Source organism: Saimiri boliviensis, chromosome 20 (assembly GCF_048565385.1).
Source record: "Saimiri boliviensis isolate mSaiBol1 chromosome 20, mSaiBol1.pri, whole genome shotgun sequence".
NCBI classification, from domain to species: Eukaryota; Metazoa; Chordata; class Mammalia; order Primates; family Cebidae; genus Saimiri; species Saimiri boliviensis.
Window position 1 is genome coordinate 17,777,572 of NC_133468.1, and position 20,156 is coordinate 17,797,727.

General features: G+C 37.3%; 1 protein-coding gene across 8 annotated transcripts in view; it reads right to left on the minus strand.

The window, feature by feature from the left end:
• TENM2 (teneurin transmembrane protein 2) overlaps positions 1 to 20,156 on the minus strand; it is a 3,817,113-nt gene that overhangs the window by 2,782,541 nt on the left and 1,014,416 nt on the right. For all 8 annotated transcript variants that reach the window (XM_074390353.1, XM_074390351.1, XM_074390352.1 and 5 more), the window contains one exon: positions 16,571 to 16,723. The gene's annotated coding sequence lies outside the window, so the exon portion shown is untranslated. The remainder of the gene's footprint in view (positions 1 to 16,570; positions 16,724 to 20,156) is intronic.

A 20,156-nucleotide genomic window follows, 5' to 3' on the forward strand; every position in this document is an offset into this window, starting at 1 on the left:
CCAGATCTTTCATTATAATTTCTATTATATCTTGTGAAGAACGGAAAACCAAACACCACATGTTCTCACTCCTAAGTGGGTGTTGAACAATGAGAACACATGGACACAGGGAGGGGCACATCACACACCATGGCTTGTCAGGGGTGGGGGGCTGGAAAAGGGATAGGAGATGGTGTGGGGATAGGGGAGGGATAGCATTAGGAGAAATACCCAATGTAGATTACAGGGCGATGGACCCAGCAAACCACCGTGGGATGCGTCTACCTATATAACAAACCTGCATATTCTGCCCATGTACCACAGAAATTAAAGTATAAAAAAAAGAAAATATATATAGATAGATAGATCATGAGCAAAATAACTACATAGTATGTATACACACTTTCATATCACCAACCTTAACTAATTCATTTGAATATATTAATATTCAGATGTCTAGTTCATTTATTTATATTATTTTCTCAATTCTTTGTTCTCTTTCTCCCTCCTTCCCTTCCTTCTTTCCCTCCTCTCCTTCCTCCTTTCCTTTCTGCTTTCCCTCCCTCCTAGCCTCTCCTCTTTCCTCTCCTCCTTCCCTCTACCCCTTCCTTTCTTTCTTCAACTTTCCTTCCTTTCTTTCATTAACCTTTAATCTTTTGGTTAAAGAATACTCCAGATGAAAGGGACAAGATGACATTTAGCATATACAATGACTTTCCGTAAGTTATCAAAAAGCATCTTTTTCTCTGGGGTACATGGTCCAGGTCATCATCGCAGGAAGAAAACAAACTGAATTCAGCTAATTTGCCCCCTCACCTTGGTACCCAAGTGAATGGCACAACTAACTGCTCTCACTGACCCTGATGAAAAGAATGGAGACAAAGCATTGAGAAAGAACCCTTTTTCCCCAGTATGCGACTAGTAAGCCATTAAGTCACTGGCGATTCCGGGAATGTAAGCCTGAAATACAGACTGTGACTAGCAAAAACGTTAATTAGCAGAAAAATCGAATTTTTGAAATGTGAAAAGCAGAGATAAACAGAAAACCTACAGAATACTTGAAACCGTTTTTAACACCCTGGGTAGGAGGATCATAGGATACTGCTCAGGGAGGACTTGAAAAGATGCAAAAAGCCCCCACGTGTGTATGGGAAGTAAAAATACACTGCCTTAAAGGGAAGAGCAGTCAATGTGAGGTGAATATAGAAACACATATTGTGCAACTGCAATTAGACGTGAAAAATTGCCCATAAAGTCAATCGAGTGGTACCTTTACAAAGACTTCAAAGTTAGGAACACAATATTCTTTACATATGATGTAAGGAAACAATGGGGCCATTTGATAATCCTGGAATGAAACATGCAATATGAGATAAAAAGATGATAGCAAACAAAATTATTTGCCTCAGTATACATTTATAGACTTGAGTGTAACCACACACACACAAAAGCCTTTTGAATCACACGCCTTAGAGATACTAGATCCAATTTTGCTAAATGCACAGAAGGTGGAGTAGATACACCTGATGTAGATACATCACAGCGTGTGGATGAAACACACTGAACCATTTTGAGGAAACTCAAGGGTAAAATTTTAACCGTTACATAAAATGTATGGGTTGTCCTTACAACCGGGCTGACAAGCTAGAGACATGTGCACTGGCAGTATAACACTAATCCATAAAAATGGTTCTGGAATGGCTCTTGGGCACCAGAGCCATTCTTTCTTTCTTTCTTTAATTTCAGATTCTTCCCCACAAGACAAGCTGGTGGGATCTGCAATTAGAGAAAATGTGGGAGAAAGAGTAACATATATTTATAAAATTGTTATGCCTATTATTCACAATAATTTGATTATGTTAATCCATTTATATAATCATAATGTTATTCTCTATAGTGTTATAGTCTATAAGAGAGGGATTTGTAACATAGCATAGAGATTTCCAGAAGGGGGATGTGGTATAATAAGAAATATACTTAGTCTTTGTTCCTGGCACAAGGCTTCTAAAAGCCTTGGGATTTTCTGAGTGATAGGAGTGTTTTCTATTATTCATAAGGACGCCTTTTGATCACACCTGAGTTTATGTTAATATAGTAAATTTGGGTAGGATCTCTAGAGAGCTTCAGGATGAGGATTGCTACCATAAAGACCAATTGATTAAAGGGCTGGAAATTTCACCTTCTCCCACCAGCCTCCAGCAAAGAGTAGGGGGTGGCTCAAGATGAAGCTCTGCAAAAAATCTTGAACAATGAGATATGATGAACTTCCTGGTCGGTGTACATGTCATGATGCTGGGAGCGAAGCACACCTGAGAGGATGTGGAGCCCTCTACTTCCCACCCATAAACCTTTCCTACCCATCTCTTATTTAGGTATCTGGGAGCTGTATGCTTTATAATAAACTGGTAATAGTAAATCCAGTTTCCCTGAGTTTTGTGAGCCACCATAGCAAATTTTTGAACCTGAAGGGGAAGTCCTCGGAATATTCAATGTATACCCAAGTTGGACAGAAGTGTCTATAATCTGGTGATCCACTACTTGTGACTAGTATCAGAAGCAGGGGCCAGTCTTGCAGGACTGAGTCCTCAACCTGTGGGTCTGCATTAACTTTGAGTAGTTAGCATCAGAATTGAATGTAATCATCAGATACCCCGTTGGTGTCCAGACAGTTGGACAATTGGTTATTGATGTGAAATTAAACCCATACATTTGGTGTCTGAAGTATTGTGAGTAGAGAAGCAGTGTTTCCTTTAGAAGCGATTACAGCTTGTCAAGGTAAGTAGAGTATTTATTCTAAAGCAAGTATTTCACCTGAGTCTTAATGCATAGTATGTATTCACACTAGGACAGTCTGGAGGGCATTCTGGCAAAAGATAATGCTTGAAAAAACATGGGAAATGTAAATATTAAGAAAAAAATACTCAAATTTATCACTGTCTTTTGTTTTATTTTCATGTTTCTGCATATGATATAGTTGTTCAACTAACCAAAAAATAAATTCACATATTTTAAAGTTAATATTTAATAGAAGGCTAAAAGACACCCACATTAATAGATGTCTTAGAAATCATCAATAACCAATAACAGAATGTGTTGAGTAAGGCAGACAGATACCTAACTCAGAATATCAATAGAATTTAAAAAGCCATAGAAACAAACGAGTAAGTGATGTGCAAAATAGAAAATGATGAAACTGAAAAATTAACATAGATGCAACAGAATTAATGGAGAGTCTTCCAAAGTAAACAGTAGTAATAATTAAGATAGGGATATTTCAATTCTCCCCTAATAATTTAAATAGAAATCACTGTGAGCCAACATCTCATTTTTTTTTTTTTTTTTGGTGGAATGTGAAAGTATGCAGCATATGAAATGTATTCTAAATTTCATCTGGAATAATTTGTGAATAAGGAATGCCAGAAACATTTTCAAAAGCAATAATCATTAGAAATTGTCTCAACTACTCTGATTGTACCAGAAACACAGGTATTGATAGAAGGAAAGTTTTCCAAAAGAGTAGTGGGATGGAAGACAGGCTCTCAAAAGAAATGAAGATGAGATGTTGGTTCTATAGAAACACTAGTATTCAGAACAGAGTTGTTTACTATTTCTAGGCTTCTGGAACAAAAAATTATTTTAATAAGCATGTTAAGCAATGATAAAAAAGATATGACTTTAAACAAAAGTTAAAAGACATTACTCTTAAAATGGCTGTGTATGGTGGCTCATGCCTGTAATCCCAGCACTTTGGGAGGCTGAGATGGGCAGATAGCTTGACTCTAGGAGCTCTAGGCCAGCCTGGGAAAGATGGCTGCAAAAAATACAAAAAAAATTAGTGGGCCGTTGTGGTGTGTACATGTAGTCCCTGCTATTTGGGAGGCTGAGGTGGGAGGATAGCTTAAGCCTAGAAAGTTGAGGCTGCCATGAGCAGATTGCTTTACTGCCCTCCAGCCTGGGCAACAGAGCAGGACCTTGTCTCAAAAATAAAATAAGTCGGGCATGATGGCTCATGCCTGTAATCTCAGCACTTTGGGAGGCTAAGACTGGCAGATCATGAGGTCAGGAGTTTGAGACCAGCCTGGCCAATATGGTGGAATCCTGTCTCTATTAAAAAAAAAATACAGAAATTAGCCGGGGGTGGTGGCATGTGCCTATAGTCTCAGCTACTCAGGAGGCTGAGGCAGGAGAATCACTGGAACCCAGGGAGACGGAGGTTGCAGTGAACCAAGATTGTGCCACTGCACTCCAGCCTGGGTGACAGAATGAGACTCCTCCAAAATAAATAAATAAACAAAATAAAATAAAAAGTATTCTTAAAATGGATGGACAGAGCCTAAATCTAAAAGGGATTAAGGTTAGTGATGAAAAAACATATTGCATCATTAAGATAAACTGGAATGCTTGGGATGCCTTTCTAAAATATGGAATTGATGTAAAGGATATAAGATGGACCTCATGTCTCCTTATGTATCATCAGGTTTGGTCAGATAGACTAGGTATTTCTTCTTTCAGGTTCACATTGCAGTGAAGGTGTCTTATAGTACTTGCAGATGAAGCTCAATGGGAAGAAATCATCTCAATGTGTCCCCTGTACTTGGCAAGAAAGAGATGTGGCATTATAACGTACTTAAATCGTGAAACTCATTTTGGCTGAGAAAGCTGGGTCTTGAAATGTGCTTGCCAAGAGAGTAAAATGACATAAATATGCATGTTGAATTATACATAAATATGAATATATACCTAGCCACACCCACATACCATGTTTGGGTGATAAACAGACAAAAGATTAGTATGGAGCTCCTCAGTCTAGGAAGTCTCAGAATGCACTGTTCTTCAGGAAAACAATAAGTCCCTTCACACAGTAGCATGTTTTCCAGAGCCCATTTAATCTGGGTTCAAAGGGATTTGAGGCTCTTGAACTGTTAGGACTTGAAAGATGAGAATGGGCTGCCTATGACACAAGCCACAAATCTTGAGCATATGGAAGGGGTAACCTGCTGTGCTCCACAAATGAGAAATTTGTCTCTCTTGGCTTTTTAGGAGGTGCTATGTGCTGAGACACTGGGAAAGAACAGCTCTACCAGCAAAGCCTAAAGTGATGTGCGTGTTATTCACAACACCTTGCAATTTAAGTTTGAGGCTGAATCTAACGTGCTAGGAAAGAGGTCAATTGTAACAAACAGAGGGGAAAAGAGCCCCACAGCTGTAACTTTCACCATCAAAGCTTCTCAACCAGATTTATATTTCAAATGGGAGGCCGGAAAAGGTTTGAGGAAATAGTCTAGTTTCCCTCTAAACCAGACAAAATGAAAATATTATGGCGTATTCTACCATGTGAAACTGACAACCCACACAGAGAATAGTTACCTTTGAAAACTTTGGGAGTGGGGTGAAGGTGGGATCTGGTTCATATAAAAAGGACTAGTTGATTTTACTTTCTTATAAAAAAGAAAGTAAAATAACTAAAGATCAAAGGACACAACATGTTTAATCAATTTTCATTTTCTCCTTTACTTGTGATAGTTTACATTCTTTGCCTCTCCTCTCTGAGCCTGTAAAATATACAAACTGTTAGTGAGCAGAAGAAGCTGAGCCGTTTGCATTAATAGCGCCTGGAATCAGCTTCGACAGGTGACACTTGTTGCCTTATTAGGTAACGGTGGAAATCATTTGGATCTCTAATTGCTCTTAGGAACAAGAGGAAACACCTGCACCCTCAGTCCTTCCTCATCTCTAAGGCAGGCTTGTGGGAGTCTCAGCAAACTCACCAGTCTTGTGCCTCCTCAGATCAATAATTGCAGTCCTTAAATTCTATTCCCTGTGGTATTTTCCCCCTGCCTCATAAAGTCATCCTTCACATGTCCCTCTGAAATATATATCTTAATGAAATAATCGGTCCAAACAAATGAGTTTCTCTTTGGATGACACACTGGTCTGCCTTGCCGAAGAGAAGATGAGGTAAAACATGAAGGCGGTGTTGATGATAGTGATTAAAACACCAGCTTGACAGGGCAATAACTATAAAATCTTGCTGCTAGTAATAATCTCTACAATACAACTGCAATACCAGAGCACCATATGTCACAGCGCCGCAATCCATCTCTCCATGTGTCACTTACTTAAGCAGGTTCCAGAAGAACCTATCATTATTTTTAAGTAGGGGGAAAGGACACAATTCCATCGCTGTACTACATTAGTCACTCTGGTTCTAGCCTTCAGCTGACTTATTTATTTTCATGAAAAGGGATCTATAGACTTCAAGCTAGTCGATCAGATTATCATGAGATCTGTATTCTTTGAATCATTTATTTCTTACTCTGCGTCTTCTAGAAAGTGTAAGCTTGCTTTTTAATCCTGTTGAATTTGAACAATAAAAAATGTTTCTGAAATTTGTTAGTAATTATTCAATCAACTATGTATACATAGTTGGATGTAAGAGGTACTCTGTCCCTACAGCTGGACTAACAGATGGGCTTTAAGACCAGAACAGAAACCAGCAGCACCAGAAGGATGAAATAACAAATGGGAAGAGAGAATTTTCTTTAGGACTTAAGGATGGTGATAGTAACTTGCCCTTAAATTATGCTGGACCTTGACAAGGTCTTGACTAAAGTAACTGTCTCCATGCTTCACATTTGCAAAGCAAGAAACGTTGATAATGAATAAATTGTGTTACTGGAATGAAAGGGGAAAAATCATTTTCTCTGGCCATTGTTTGTTGGAAGTAGCATCCCCTAACGTTTTTTCAGAAAGACTGATTTTACTTTGTGTATTACACATCATATTAATAAATTATTGGAGGCAATTGGGCCAGTTGCTTAGCATTTTTTGACTCAGTTTCTTCCTTTGTAAAATAAGGATAATCATAATAGAACCCACTTCGGAGGGTTGCTGTGATGATTAAACAGTTAATATATAGTGCAGTGCTTAGAACAGTTCCTGGATCAGAATGAATGCGATACAAACAGTTGCTACTATTTTGTTGTTCCTTAAGAGTTAACTGGCCAGGTGTGGTGGCTCATAACTGTAATCCCAGCACTCTGGGAGGCCAGCGTGGACGGATCACGAGGTCCGGAATTTGAGACTAGCCTGACCAACATGGTGAAACCCCATCTCTACTAAAAATACAAAAATCAGCCCCGTGTGGTGGCGTGCACCTGTAATCTCAGCTACTCAGGAGGCTGAGGCAGGAGAATTGCTTGAACCCACCAAGTGGAGATTGCAGTAAGCTGAGATCACGCTACTGCACTCCAACCTGGGTGACAGAGTGAGACTCCGTCTCAAAAACAAAACATTAAAAAAAGAGTTAACTATGGAGTCAGAGGAGACTGAATTCAAGTCCTGGGCCACCAATTGTTACCTTGGTGATAGTAAGCCATTTTAAGCATCTGTAAAATGGACATAATGACAGTATCTTTCCCATACTGGGAAAAAGTAGATAAGATCATGTGTGATAAGCCATTCCTGTGTTGGGCACAGAGTAAGTTTAGCCGTTTACAGTGATGACAATGAAATTATTTTTAAATTATACTTTTTGTCACCTTGAAATAAGAAAATCAATCTAAGCAAATAAAATTTGCTTGTGTTTCCCAATCTTCTAAATTCACGAATTCTACCCAAATCAGTCATCTTTTCCCTAAGTACATCCAGATAATCCCCATTGCCCACATCATAATTTTCTCAGGATTTGATGCAATGATCTGAAACAACTGTATCATGTTATAGGAACTGGTGCAAATATTTCCACTCAAATTTAAGGTAAAACTGGCTTCTAAGGAGGAGAGAAGTGGCAACACACTCTTTATGCACTTCTCCAGCAAGGTGGTATTTCAAACTCCCCAGCAGATGGGCAAAAAATATGCAGACAGCTTGTTAGAGAAAGACCCAGACGCTTAAGTCCATCACAGCTCTGTTTTTCTTTCCTCATTAATTCTCTGATCCTTATTCCATTGTATAACTTAACAACTATCTCCATAGGCAAAAAAAAAAAAAAAAAAATTATCTAGTTTTCACTACCCCTCTTTAGAGGCTGGTACACTTTTTGAGGCGTAAACCAAGAGGTTTTTCCCTAAATGAGAAGCTGGCAGGAAACCTTCACCCGCTCTGCAGGCAAGCAACACTTTTCAGTGAATCTCAATGAACTCACTACAACTGCTCTTTTGTTTCAGTGTTTGATGTTACAGGTAGAGAAGCTATTTCACTCTGGAGGACCATAGGTCGACTTCCACATTCAATCAGAAACGTATCCCCAAAGATTTAAAAGGAAAGGATGAAAGAGGAGATGTGAGGATACACAGAAAATAATGTGTTTTTGTTGATTTTTACATAGATAGAGTATTAGTTGCTTAAATCAGACTTGCACAGTTGTGCACTAAATCTGCTCATAGACTCCCATAGCCCTCACTCCAGTTGAGATTGGTCCCATGGAGATACCTCAAACGGCTCACTTAGGGTTTGTTTTCTAATTAATGATTAATGCCACCTCCTAATTACAGAGAGTAGCAGATTCAGTAACTTAAAGGACAGCCAGAATTTTTGAATTCCTGTAGCTTTCTTTTCAGTCTATTACTAATTTGTGAGGCTAATACACAACTTTATCTTACATTTTCCTCCTGTGTAACAGGGAACAAAATTCTAAAACAAAGAAGGAGACTTTGGGAAAGAAAAACCTTAGGTTGTAGAAGGGTGCCCTGCACCATAATTTGCCCTCTCCCTGTATTTAGGGTGCACCCCAAATAACAGACCAGAGGTATTTTGCTGGCAAATATTTTAAACCAGGACTCCCCAACCCCTAAAGCAATGGAACCAGGCTGCAGAGCAGGAGGTGAGTAGCAGGTGAGTGCTGTATTTACAGCTGCTTCCCATCACTCACATTACCACCTGAGCTCTACCTCTTGTCAGATCAGCAGCATTAGATTCTCACAGTTTGTACTCATAGGAGTACAAACCCTACTGTGAACTGTGGATGTGAAGGACCTAGGTTGCATGTTTCTTATGAGAATCTAATGCCTGACAATCTGTCCTGCCTCCAGTCACCCACAGATGGGGACTGTCTAGATTCAGGAAAGGAATCTCAGGGCTCCCACTCACTCTACATTGTGGTGAGTTATATAATTGTTTCATTAGATATTACAACGTAATAATAATATAAATAAAGTACACAATAAGTGTAATGTGCTTGAATCATCATCCCCAAACCATGCCCCCTCTCCTGGTCCTTGGAAAAATTTCTTTCACGAAGAGACTGGACCCTGGAGCCAAAGGTTGGGAAGCGCTGTTTTAAACAGTTTTAAAAGGCTTGGGCCAGGCGTGGTGGCCCATGCTTATAATGCCAGCACTTCGGGAGGGCCAAGGTGGGTGGATCACTTGAGGACCAGAGTTTGAGACCAGCCTGACCAACATGGCAAAACCCTATCTCTACTAAAAGAAAGAAAAAAAAAAATAAGCCAGGTAGTAGCATATGCCTGTAAGTCCAGCCATTCAGGAAGCTGAAGCAGGAGAACTGCTTGAACCCAGGAGGCAGAAGTTGCAGTGAGCCAAGATCACACCTCTGCACTTCAGCCCAGGCTCTGTTTCAAAAACAACAAAAGTAAAAGGCTTGGTTTACAATGCTAATATTTTAAGAAATCTTGAGAAGCAGTGATTTAGATTTCGAATCCCTCTTGAAAAACTGGAAAATCTCACAGCATGAGACCAGAACATCTACATGGCAAATTTAGCTAAGTAGCTGTTGCTTCCTCGACCTGGAGTTTTTGCTCTCCAGTTTACCAGAGACTCTCTTGTCTTATCCACCCCACCTCACTCATTCACTGCACTTAAATGGCCTTGTAGAGTCCAGTTGCAGCAAGCAACCTAACTCAGAGTCCTTGCCACACAAACCCCGGATGTCTGATCTTTCTTGACATTTGACCAAATCTCTCATCCCTCAATATCCCCTAGTTAATATCTGACCACCCTGGCCATCTTTGAGCAAGAATGCTGTTAGGTCAGTTTAGCAGAGAATTACCCTGCCCTCACAGTCATTTTCCATCTACCAGTTCCCACCTACCCTGGTACTCCTTGGCTATAAATCCCCATTATTTCTGGTTGTATTTAGAGTTGAGCCCGATCTCTCTCCCATTACTGCAAAAGTCCACTGCAATAAAGCCTTGCATACATATCCTGATAGTCCTGAATGCTTCATGGAATTTTTTTCTTCTTTAACTTTATGCAAATACCAGTAGACAAATTCTTCCAAAAAAGTAAAACTTAAAAACCCACAATATAATTTGTTGAAAAGTGGAAAAACTCAATCAATAGGTTGGTAATTCTAACATCGAACAATTTGTCCTAATGTTTGGACTGTTAGTTAAGATGCTTCATGTCTTACTAATACAGCTATTATGATCACATCATATAAAACTCTATTGTACTATTTCTAGGTAATTCCTATTTGCCTTTTAATTTTTTTCAGTAATTTTATCCTTGAGTGTTTCATTTTAATTTTGACTCAGTGTATTTTCTGTGATTAAATGAAATGTATATAACATCAGTTCTAGGTATTCAGTGTGATATCCACAAATAGGTCTTACAAATTTAGGGTCACCCTGCCAGTAGGTTCATACCTCCTTCTTGGTAATTTCTTTTCAATCAGTTCTCAGGTATTCACTTGCTTTTACAGTTATCTTATTTTTACAGAGTTTGTTCTATTTGATAATATCCTGCTATTTAGTCACAGCACTGATACACTGAGCTTCAAGTAAAGTATTCAAACACTTTAAAGTGATTTATTATAAGTATTATATTATAAGCTTAAAGTGTTTATTATAAGCATTTGTGGGAAAAACACCTCCAATATACATGCTTGTGCTTGGTTAGCTCTAAACAGCATTTGTAGTATCAAAAAGGTTTTATTTATTGTATAATCAAACAAAACCAATTTAATTTTATTAAGTTAAAAAGTGGATCTCTACATATGGTATTAAGTTAGACTTTTTAAAAGAAAAATAACATGATCATAAATATTGTATTCCAAGAGGTAATTTTCATAGATAATTGCCATCATCTATGTCTTTAGCTATTTTACAGATATCAACTGTTATTTCTAATGATTAAAAACATGAAGTTGTACATCAAGAGACTACATCTATGAAATTACAATTACTTAGGAAATTCACAGCTAAAAATAGCTTCTGCTAAGTCTTGATTTAATTCTTATTTAAAAGAAAGTGAAGTAACCAACAAATGGCTTTACATATTTTATAGGTAAATAAGATTTAAATTATGAAGTAGTTTTCAAATTATATTTTCATTCCATTATCCCAATACATCCAAAATAGTCTCTTGAGTTCCTTACTTCAGAGAAGGCAGTTACTGAAGTGATTTTCCAGAAGAATCCATGAAAATAATATTTTAGCACAAAGTATCAAGAAAATTAAGGACTGAATGTGTTTATTGAATGAATTACTGTCAAGCATTATTCTTAACAAAATACTATAAAATACTGGTCATTTCACCTCCAATAATGTAACTGTAATGTTAAGAAGTCATTATGTCCAGTTTAGTCACTCCATAGATAACTACAGAATAAATGCATGTGTATATAGCAAGGGTTATGTTTGTTTTATCTTTTTTCTTGTTGTTGCTGCTGCTGTTCTCATTTTAGTGGAGAGTATCATGCCATGTAGAATAGTTCTACATGTGAGCAAATCAAAGTAAGTTTACTCTCCTTCAGTCAGCATTATTGAATGCCAACATTTCCTGCTTGTAGTGAAAGGTAGTATCTTGAGTTGTCTGCCTCTGAATGCCTGTCTAAAACTTTCTAGAAGTTATAAAGGTGCAGGTTAGCTATCAAATGTTATTGTGCATAATTTTAACTTAGATCTTGTAAAAATTTGAATTCCTACACTCCATACTTGGAGAGTCTAATTCCATAGGATGAAGTCTATAAGGACTTAGAATTTGCATTTTAAACAGGTAACCTACCTACATTTTTAGCTAGCCATTTTTAGGTCACACAGTAAACACTGCATGTTTATTATATAATAGCTTTTCAGGCAGTACCTGTTTTTCACTCTAAATATGTAACAAACTTTAGGCATTAGCTGTTTTGCATTCTACCTCCATAACCTGCTTTTAAACATTTTTATTGAATTAACATTATGCAATTAGCTTTAATTAATGACACAAGAATTGGCTATAGCAGCTTCTCCTTATTAGCAGGCAATACATTTCAAAAAGTACAGTGGATGTCTGAAACTGCAGATAATACCAAACCCCATATATATATATATAGTGTTTTTTCCTATACATAAATACTTGTGATAAAGTTTAATTTATAATTTAGGCACAGTAAGAAATTACCAATATTAAGTTATAATGAGGTAGAACAATTATAACAATGTGCTGTAATAAAAGTTATGTGAATGTGGTCTTTCATTTATTCAAAAGAATCTTATGTAACATTTTTGGACTACATTTTTGAGAAAAAAGCAAATATTATGGTCACTTTGAAATTTTCACCAAAAACAAACAGTCCTCCAAAAAGCAAAACTCACTTTGCTTAATCCTGAGTAGTGTATTCTCTGGGACCCTCCATATCTGAACTGCCATGTTTTTGTGTAAACAGTCACGTCACACTGAAACATCTTGCACTTTTCAGCCTTCCTTTCTTTGAACTTTGGTCAGTAAAAGTACTTTAAAATGCTAAATATGTTCTAAATACCTAAATTCTTAGGACGAATTTAGGTATGCCTTAGTCCAATAATTCTTTTTTCTCTAAATAAAAAAGAAACTTGCCTAATATGATGACACATAAGGCAAACAAATCCATAAAATGTAAATTATATATTATTGCAAAAAAGATTTTTCATAAATACATGTAGCTGAAGTAACCATGCACTAGGCATATGCTTCCTATATTTAGACATAAGCACTGATTTTTCTACGGGAGGTCATGCTTTTTGAAATGACAATTCAAGTGGGAGTATTTTGCCCCTAAAGTCTTCATTCAAAGTATTTTCCAGTGGTGTCACAAACAGATAAATACACCTAATTATTAGATTGCACATCCTGATGTATGTTTATTTGACTATGCAAACAACCCACCAAATGTACAATTTTCTCTTCTTAAAAAACGTAGTGATTTAAATGCAAAAGATATGTTAATCAGCATTATCATTAAGATTTTTCATATGTCAAGTTAGGATGCTGGGAATCATCATTTTGCTGTCAGCAATACAGCAGCTTACACTGGAAATCTATTATGGAAATATTTCAACAAACTCAATAAAATGCAACACAAGCATGGTGGCAAAAGACAAAATTACAACACATTTACTTTAAAGATCTTAATTGGCTTTAATTTGCCAATCTAGAATCGGGCAACACCTCATCCTACAAAACAGAAAGAGTGTTCCAATGAGCTGAACAGAAGACGTTGGCTTTAGAGAGAGAAAGGGGCTGAGAACAGCAGAAAGAGAGGAACAAAATGCTTTTTGGGTTTTCAAAGTTATTTCCCTTCAAAAGGTTAAAGTAGAAGGGACTTATCATAACAGCTAAAACTGGCCTGTTGGGGAATTTGGCTATTATCTCTCTTCTCATTTCTGGGAAGGTTAGAGAAGCCATTTAGTTTTGGCTTGGTTGCATGGAAGTTTATTCTGAGTGACTCTGTTTCTGTTTGGTCTGTTGGACCTAGTGCAGTTCAGCCCCAAATGGTGGTCTCTTATACATTTTATTTTAGTTTAGTTTTTGGTTACTGACTTTAGCTCATTATAAATTTTATTTAACAATGGTACTGGCTTTTATATAATCATTTAGTAGGTACAAACTTTCCAAGAAGAGTAAGAAGAGGTGAAGCCCAGGCTATAATATTGTAGAAAAGAATCTGTAAAACATTAAGAACAAAATTTGAAAATGAAGGGAATAAATAGAATGTGCTCTTCCAAATTACTGTACAAGTACTTTTTTGAAGTAGAAGTAGTCATTGCAATATGAAAACTTGAAGTTGAGGAGTTTTAATCATACCAGGAGTGATGGGGACTCAACCAGCAGAATGTACTCCCATAAGCACCTCCTGCAGTAATTGTTATTTTAATTGGCTGAAATAAACTAAAATGCCCTCAGGCCATTAATGAAACTGTGTAAGTAGGCAGCTTTATTCCCTTTAGGAAAGTGACCCACTAAGAAAGTTTATACTTTGAATTAAAAAGAGAAAAAGAATATTGTTACTTATTTTATCAATGTTAAATTACCTGAAATCTGTTCTCCCATGTCCCTTTCATCACACTACCATATGTCAAATTTTTGGACAGAAAAGTTGTATTTTGTGTGGGAAGGGGCTGCTTTTTAACTAGTAATTTACCTATATTGCTTCCAAACTTCTAACTCTGTTTTCCCATGTCCAAAACTTCAAAACTGAAAGGCCTTGTGACTAAGTTACAAATTCTAATTAATAAATAGAATAGGCAGTTACAAATTTGTGGGAACATAGGTCCTTTTAAAATTGCAGTCATGGCCTGGTGTGGTGGCTCACACCTGTAATCCTAGCACTTTGGAAGGCCGAGGCAGGAGAATCACTTGTGGTCAAGAGTTTGAGATCAGCTTGACCAACATGGTGAAACCTTGTGTCTATTAATAATAAAAAATTACCCTGGATTGGTGGTGCATGCCTATAATCCCAACTACTTGAGAGGCTGTGGCAGGAGGATGGCTGGAACCCAGGAGCTAGAGGTTGCAATGAGCCAAGATCGTGCCACTGCATTCCAGCCTACGTGACACACTGAGACTCTCACTCAAAAAGAAAACGAAAAAAAAAACCAAAAAACAAAAAACTGCAATTATTTCATTCCTGATACATTCAACTGCATGCTTAAAAAAAAAAAAAAACCCTGCATTTATTCCATTCCTGATATATCCAACTGTATGCTTTCAAAGTATAAAGCCACACATTGACTGATGGTATGGGATTTCAGAGATGAAAATGTCATTCAGTTCAAGATTAAAAATAAGGCAATGAGATGCATGTACAATGTTATGAACTGTTAGAAACAACAGAAGTGCTATTTAAGAAATCCAATTATTTTACTTGAGTACAGGCTTCGTTTGAGTTTGGGGGAGTAGAGAAAGAGACCTGTTTGTTAGGAATAAAATGTGTTAGCTCAGGAAAGAGAGCACGAAAGCTTGAAGAAGGTTAAGCTGCACTGGGACGCTGCAAAGAGTGAGTAAAAGATTTATCTGGAAGTTGAAACATTAGCATAAATGACTAATTATATAACCAGGATTTTTTAAAAGATGAGGGTTCAAAAACATAGTGATAGTGGCATAAATCCTGGAAAACTTATGGAACAGCAAAATTGAAAAATAAAATAAATGAAGTGAAAGACAATTAGCTTACATTGAGGTATATTGAATCAATGACACATTTATATTTAATACTTAGAAATCTACATCATAGACATTTATGTGGGAGAATGAGTGAAAGTAGCGAGAGTGAAATACATCCATATGTTTATAGTGAAAACATAGTGTAGATCCATCATGTCAGAAAATTATCTATTATAAAATGTTATAATTATGCCAATAGATTAAATATTCACGTAATATGATAATACTGATAATATTTCTATAACCCAAAGCACCATGGCTTGATACTGTGAGAGACACTGTGATTAACACAACCTAAGTTTCCCCATAGCCTCCAAGAAATCGAACAATAAACTATTCTTGGAACAAAAATTGAACTTTGAATGCCCTTCCTTAATTTATCCTGTAACATCTTTAAGCCACCTCCCATGTTGCGACTTTTTAATAAAGGCTTGAACTATTCACTTTGGTTAGTGTTTCTCCTTCCACAATCCTTGTAAATGATTATTCATCCTGAGGATTCAGTGCCACCTTCAACTGAATCCAGGTCTCATTTCTTTTCAGGTAGCATGTATCTATAACTTCTTCTGGAGATGGGCAAATTTACTGAGAATTATCTCAGAAGAGGAAAAAAAAATCAAAAACAAAACAAAAAATCCAACTAAATTTTATAGAGGGAATCTAAGAATCAGATCCTTATAAAAAGCACTGCTAACCTGGTGTGGCTTTCCTAAAAGTCAGCAAATCACAAAGAAACAAAAACGCTAACCTTCTGTCATAGCGAGTTTATCTCCCTTGTGGAGATGATAGGACAAGAGTAACAGAAAATTGTTTACTCAGACCATTTCCCTCAGACCTAAAATGCTTCTGTTTCTGTATTCATACATAGAATGACACCTCTTTCGAAAAAAGCAGAATTTTTGTGTCCACAGAGACTCAGTGGCTAGAGGCATGCAGATTTGTCAAAATGGCTGTCAGCAGACTACATAGTTTTAAACAGCCTTCTTTAGAATAAACCGTAATAAGTCACCTGTGGAATTCCTAAAGAAGAGGCAATATAGAAACGACGACATTTTCTGCTGAATAAAATCATTCCAATTTAGAAAGACTTTAGTGAGATCGTTCCCATATTGAAAGTTAATTTTATTTTTTACATTTTAGAAATAAGAGAAAAATAAAACCCTTTTTCCTATGCAGGGAATTTATTAAAAAAAAAAATTCTTAAAGAAATGTGGGTTGATCAACATACCTCTGGTAGAGATCAACTTTTCTGACGATTGGAGCCAAGATGAGGATTTCCTGCAGACCAAGCTTTCTTAAAGTGCTTCAGGGTCCCTGTCTGCTATATTTGTAATCTAATGTATCTTCACCTCAAAGCCCTTAAAGGCAGTGTTCTGAGGACCTGTGAAGGGGGGAAAATAACATTTTAAAAAGACTGCTGAGTTACAGCGAAGTCACCTTGCCTTTGTTTCAGTTGTTGTGCATTCTGGAATATAAAACAGAAACATCTTGTTTGTAGCAGTCAACTTGCCCAATACGGGGAAAGGGTGGAGAGGCTATGACACATCCAGGTAGTATTAAAAGGAAAAAAGTAAATAACAGAGGACTCTTGCTGTATATGAGGCCAGTTTAGTTTTGAGAATTGCTTTTACAAAGGATGTTGCTGCATTTTGTTTGAGAATAGGGCTGGCAAGGGTGAGAGGAATTGGAGGGAGAATCCTAAGCAATGTTATGATTCAATACTTATACAAGGAGTGACCTCTACATGCAGTTGCAATGATGAATAAGGTCGTTACAGATTATGCCTTTCCAGAGTTTACCCTGTAACTGGGTAAAAATAAACAAACACGCAATTACAGTGCAATGAGATAAATGTGACAGTGGGTGATGTGCATGATTGTTTGGGAGGCTACAAATTCCCTAAACTTGGGAGACAAGAAGAGGGTCAGGGAAGTCTTCTCAGTAGAAAAGTCACTTAACCAGGGAGCTGAAGGAAGTACAGTGTTTCACCACGTTAGAACCTCCGAATTGCAGGTCCAGAGAAGCTTGTACAAGAAAGGGGAAGATGAAGAACATGAAGATGTAAGAAAGACTGGAAAGGTGAGGAGACAAATCTTACTTTGACTTCTATGCCTTAAGAGGAGTCACTTAAACTTGCAAATTACAATCAGATTTTGAGCAAGAACAATGCTACACAGGGTGTCTGGCTCACTGGAGACTTTAAGAAAGTCTTACTGAGTTATGTTAACCAACTTACTTTTAACTCATTAATAAAAGTTTTTCTAAAACTAATTTTAAAGAATTTCAATTTAATGTCTTTTGGGACCTAAATCAAATGAATATATGTAACATATGTAATTTTTTTTTAAAAAAAGAAACCAGCTTTTATTTTTTAAAGACCGAACAAAGAAACAAGTTTTTCTTTGGATTTGGCTAAGCTGGGATGCTGATAAGATGGCTGTTTGCAAATGGACCAGTTTGTGTCCACAGAGTGATATATATAGGCTCTCATATAAATATGCATACACATATGTATGACCATGTATTCTTTTCTCCTTCTTTCTTTTTCTCCTTCTCTCTTTCATTTATTCTTTCTTTCTTTCTTTTAAACTCTTCTATCTTTTGGAACTATGAAGGCAAACCTAAATATATTACAAGGTAAGTTATTTTTATCTAATGAACACAGGCAACAGCCAGCTGAGCAAAATAACAAATAGTATATTTTAAATGCTAAAGTCTATTTGATCTAAAGTGTGGAAACAAAGTCATTTGAGCATATCAACCCACTTATTGGATTGAAAAGTGTATTTGCATGATTCTCTATGTAAAATGAGTTTTTAAACTAAATTTCTCAACAAAGAGGGAAGAGGGAAGAGAAGCTTTGGAACAATACAAGCATGGTGTCAACTCTTCAGATTTTTGTCCTCTTTTTGAGGAGAACACTAGTCATCACGTGGGCCTGCTTCTCTTTTTGATAGCTGCAGAGCCCCCATCCAATTATCTTTTGCCTTAAACTCCAGACCAAAAAAGAACTGTAAAAGATCAGCCGCTGCAGGTGGTGGGTACAGTGGATAATGTGTTTTGCTATCTGTAATTAGAATTGCTGAGCCTATAGGTAGGTTTTGCTCTCATAAATGAACTTCATGCACTAGATTTAAACTACTATTCCATCAACTTGGATTAGATTGAGTTATATGCATTTCAATACCTACTTGGTGGGCTAAAAATATAATTATTATTACTATTTGTTTTAGAGACAGGGTCTTGTTCTGTCACCAGTGTTGGAGGGCAATGGCGTGAACATGGCTTACTGTAGCCTCCAACTCCTGGGCTCAAGTGATCCTTCTGCCTCATCCTCCTGAGTAGCTGGGACTATAGGCATGTGTTACTATGCCAGCCTATTTTTTTTTCTTCATAGTTTGTAGTGATAGGGTCTCACTATGTTGCCATGCTGGTCTCAAACTCCTCAAGTGATCTTCTCACCTTGGCTCCCCAAGGTGCTGGAATTACAGGTATGGGCCACTACATTTTGCCTAGAAACAGAATTATTGAATGAACTAAATCATAGCTCTGCTGAATATAACTGAAAATAGTTCAGTTCAGGTTAACAAATTGGTAGCTAGACATTAGTTGTAATTCCCTGGTATATGATAATACGAATGGGGGAAGGTGTTCTCTTTCCGGGGTCCACAAGGGGGAGTAGTTTTAAGGGCAAGAATTTCCCAGTGCCATGCCCCCCTCTCATCTCTCTCCATCTGGGAGGTTTAACGATTTATGTTTGAATTTTGGGGGTGTGGGAAGAAACTAAGAGTCAATCACTCCAGCAGAAGGTCTAAGGAACTCCTTTCATTGGCCTGGGGTCTTGGAGAAGGTGGGGGTTCCTCCCAGGTTAAAAGTCCCTTTCTTCCACACCCCTCTGGACTCCATGTTTGGGTCCCCTTCCACGAACACTCCTTTCATGGAAGCCATCTTTCTCTCTCCTGGATTTCCCCTTTGGAGTGTCCTTCCACACTCTCTCGTGGAAGCCTGTCTTCCCCTCCCAAACTCCATGTCTCTCTACCCTTCCACGCAGTGTGGAAGCTGCTTTCCTCTCCTGGATTCTGTCTTTCTGCATTCTCTCACTGAGTGTGAGTGTTAGCTGTTTCTCTCTCCTTCTCCTGTTTGTCTCTCTAAATAAATCACTTTCTACAAACACCTTTGAGTCCAGCATTTACTGCACACAGCACGGTGGTCCCCTCTCTCATTCTTGAGAGGGCAGGAGATCAAGAACCTGGAGAAACGTTCACTTAGGGAAGCTGAGGGCACCCTGAACCCCTGAACCCCAATATTACACACAGAAATTATACTGCATCCTTCTATACTTGTATAACATCATATTATGCTAAATTTTAAGTGCTATACTTGTAAAACATATTATGCTAAATTTTAAGTGCTATCACTAATCGTCCATGAAGTTATAGACATATTATAGCAGCCAACTAAAAAAATAACTGCTTCTCAGTCTAAACACCCCCAAATAGTCCAACAATTACACATTTAAAATTTTTAAAAATTAATTTTATGATTTCAGCCATCAATGTAACAAACATGTACTATTACTCATATAGTATGTAGTATATTTTATCATGTCCCATTAACTTTTCAGAGCAAGTGGTTTATTCTCCTCTAACTGAACCTTATTATAGGAGAAATGTGTTGTGTTGGCCCACCCAGAGCCATCTCTCCATCTTCTGTAAGCAACTGACCTCATCACATTTCCTTCATTTTGCTATAATTTTAGTGGGACACTTATTTGAGGTACTGACAAAGGGATGGCAAATAACCCAAATTAGGTC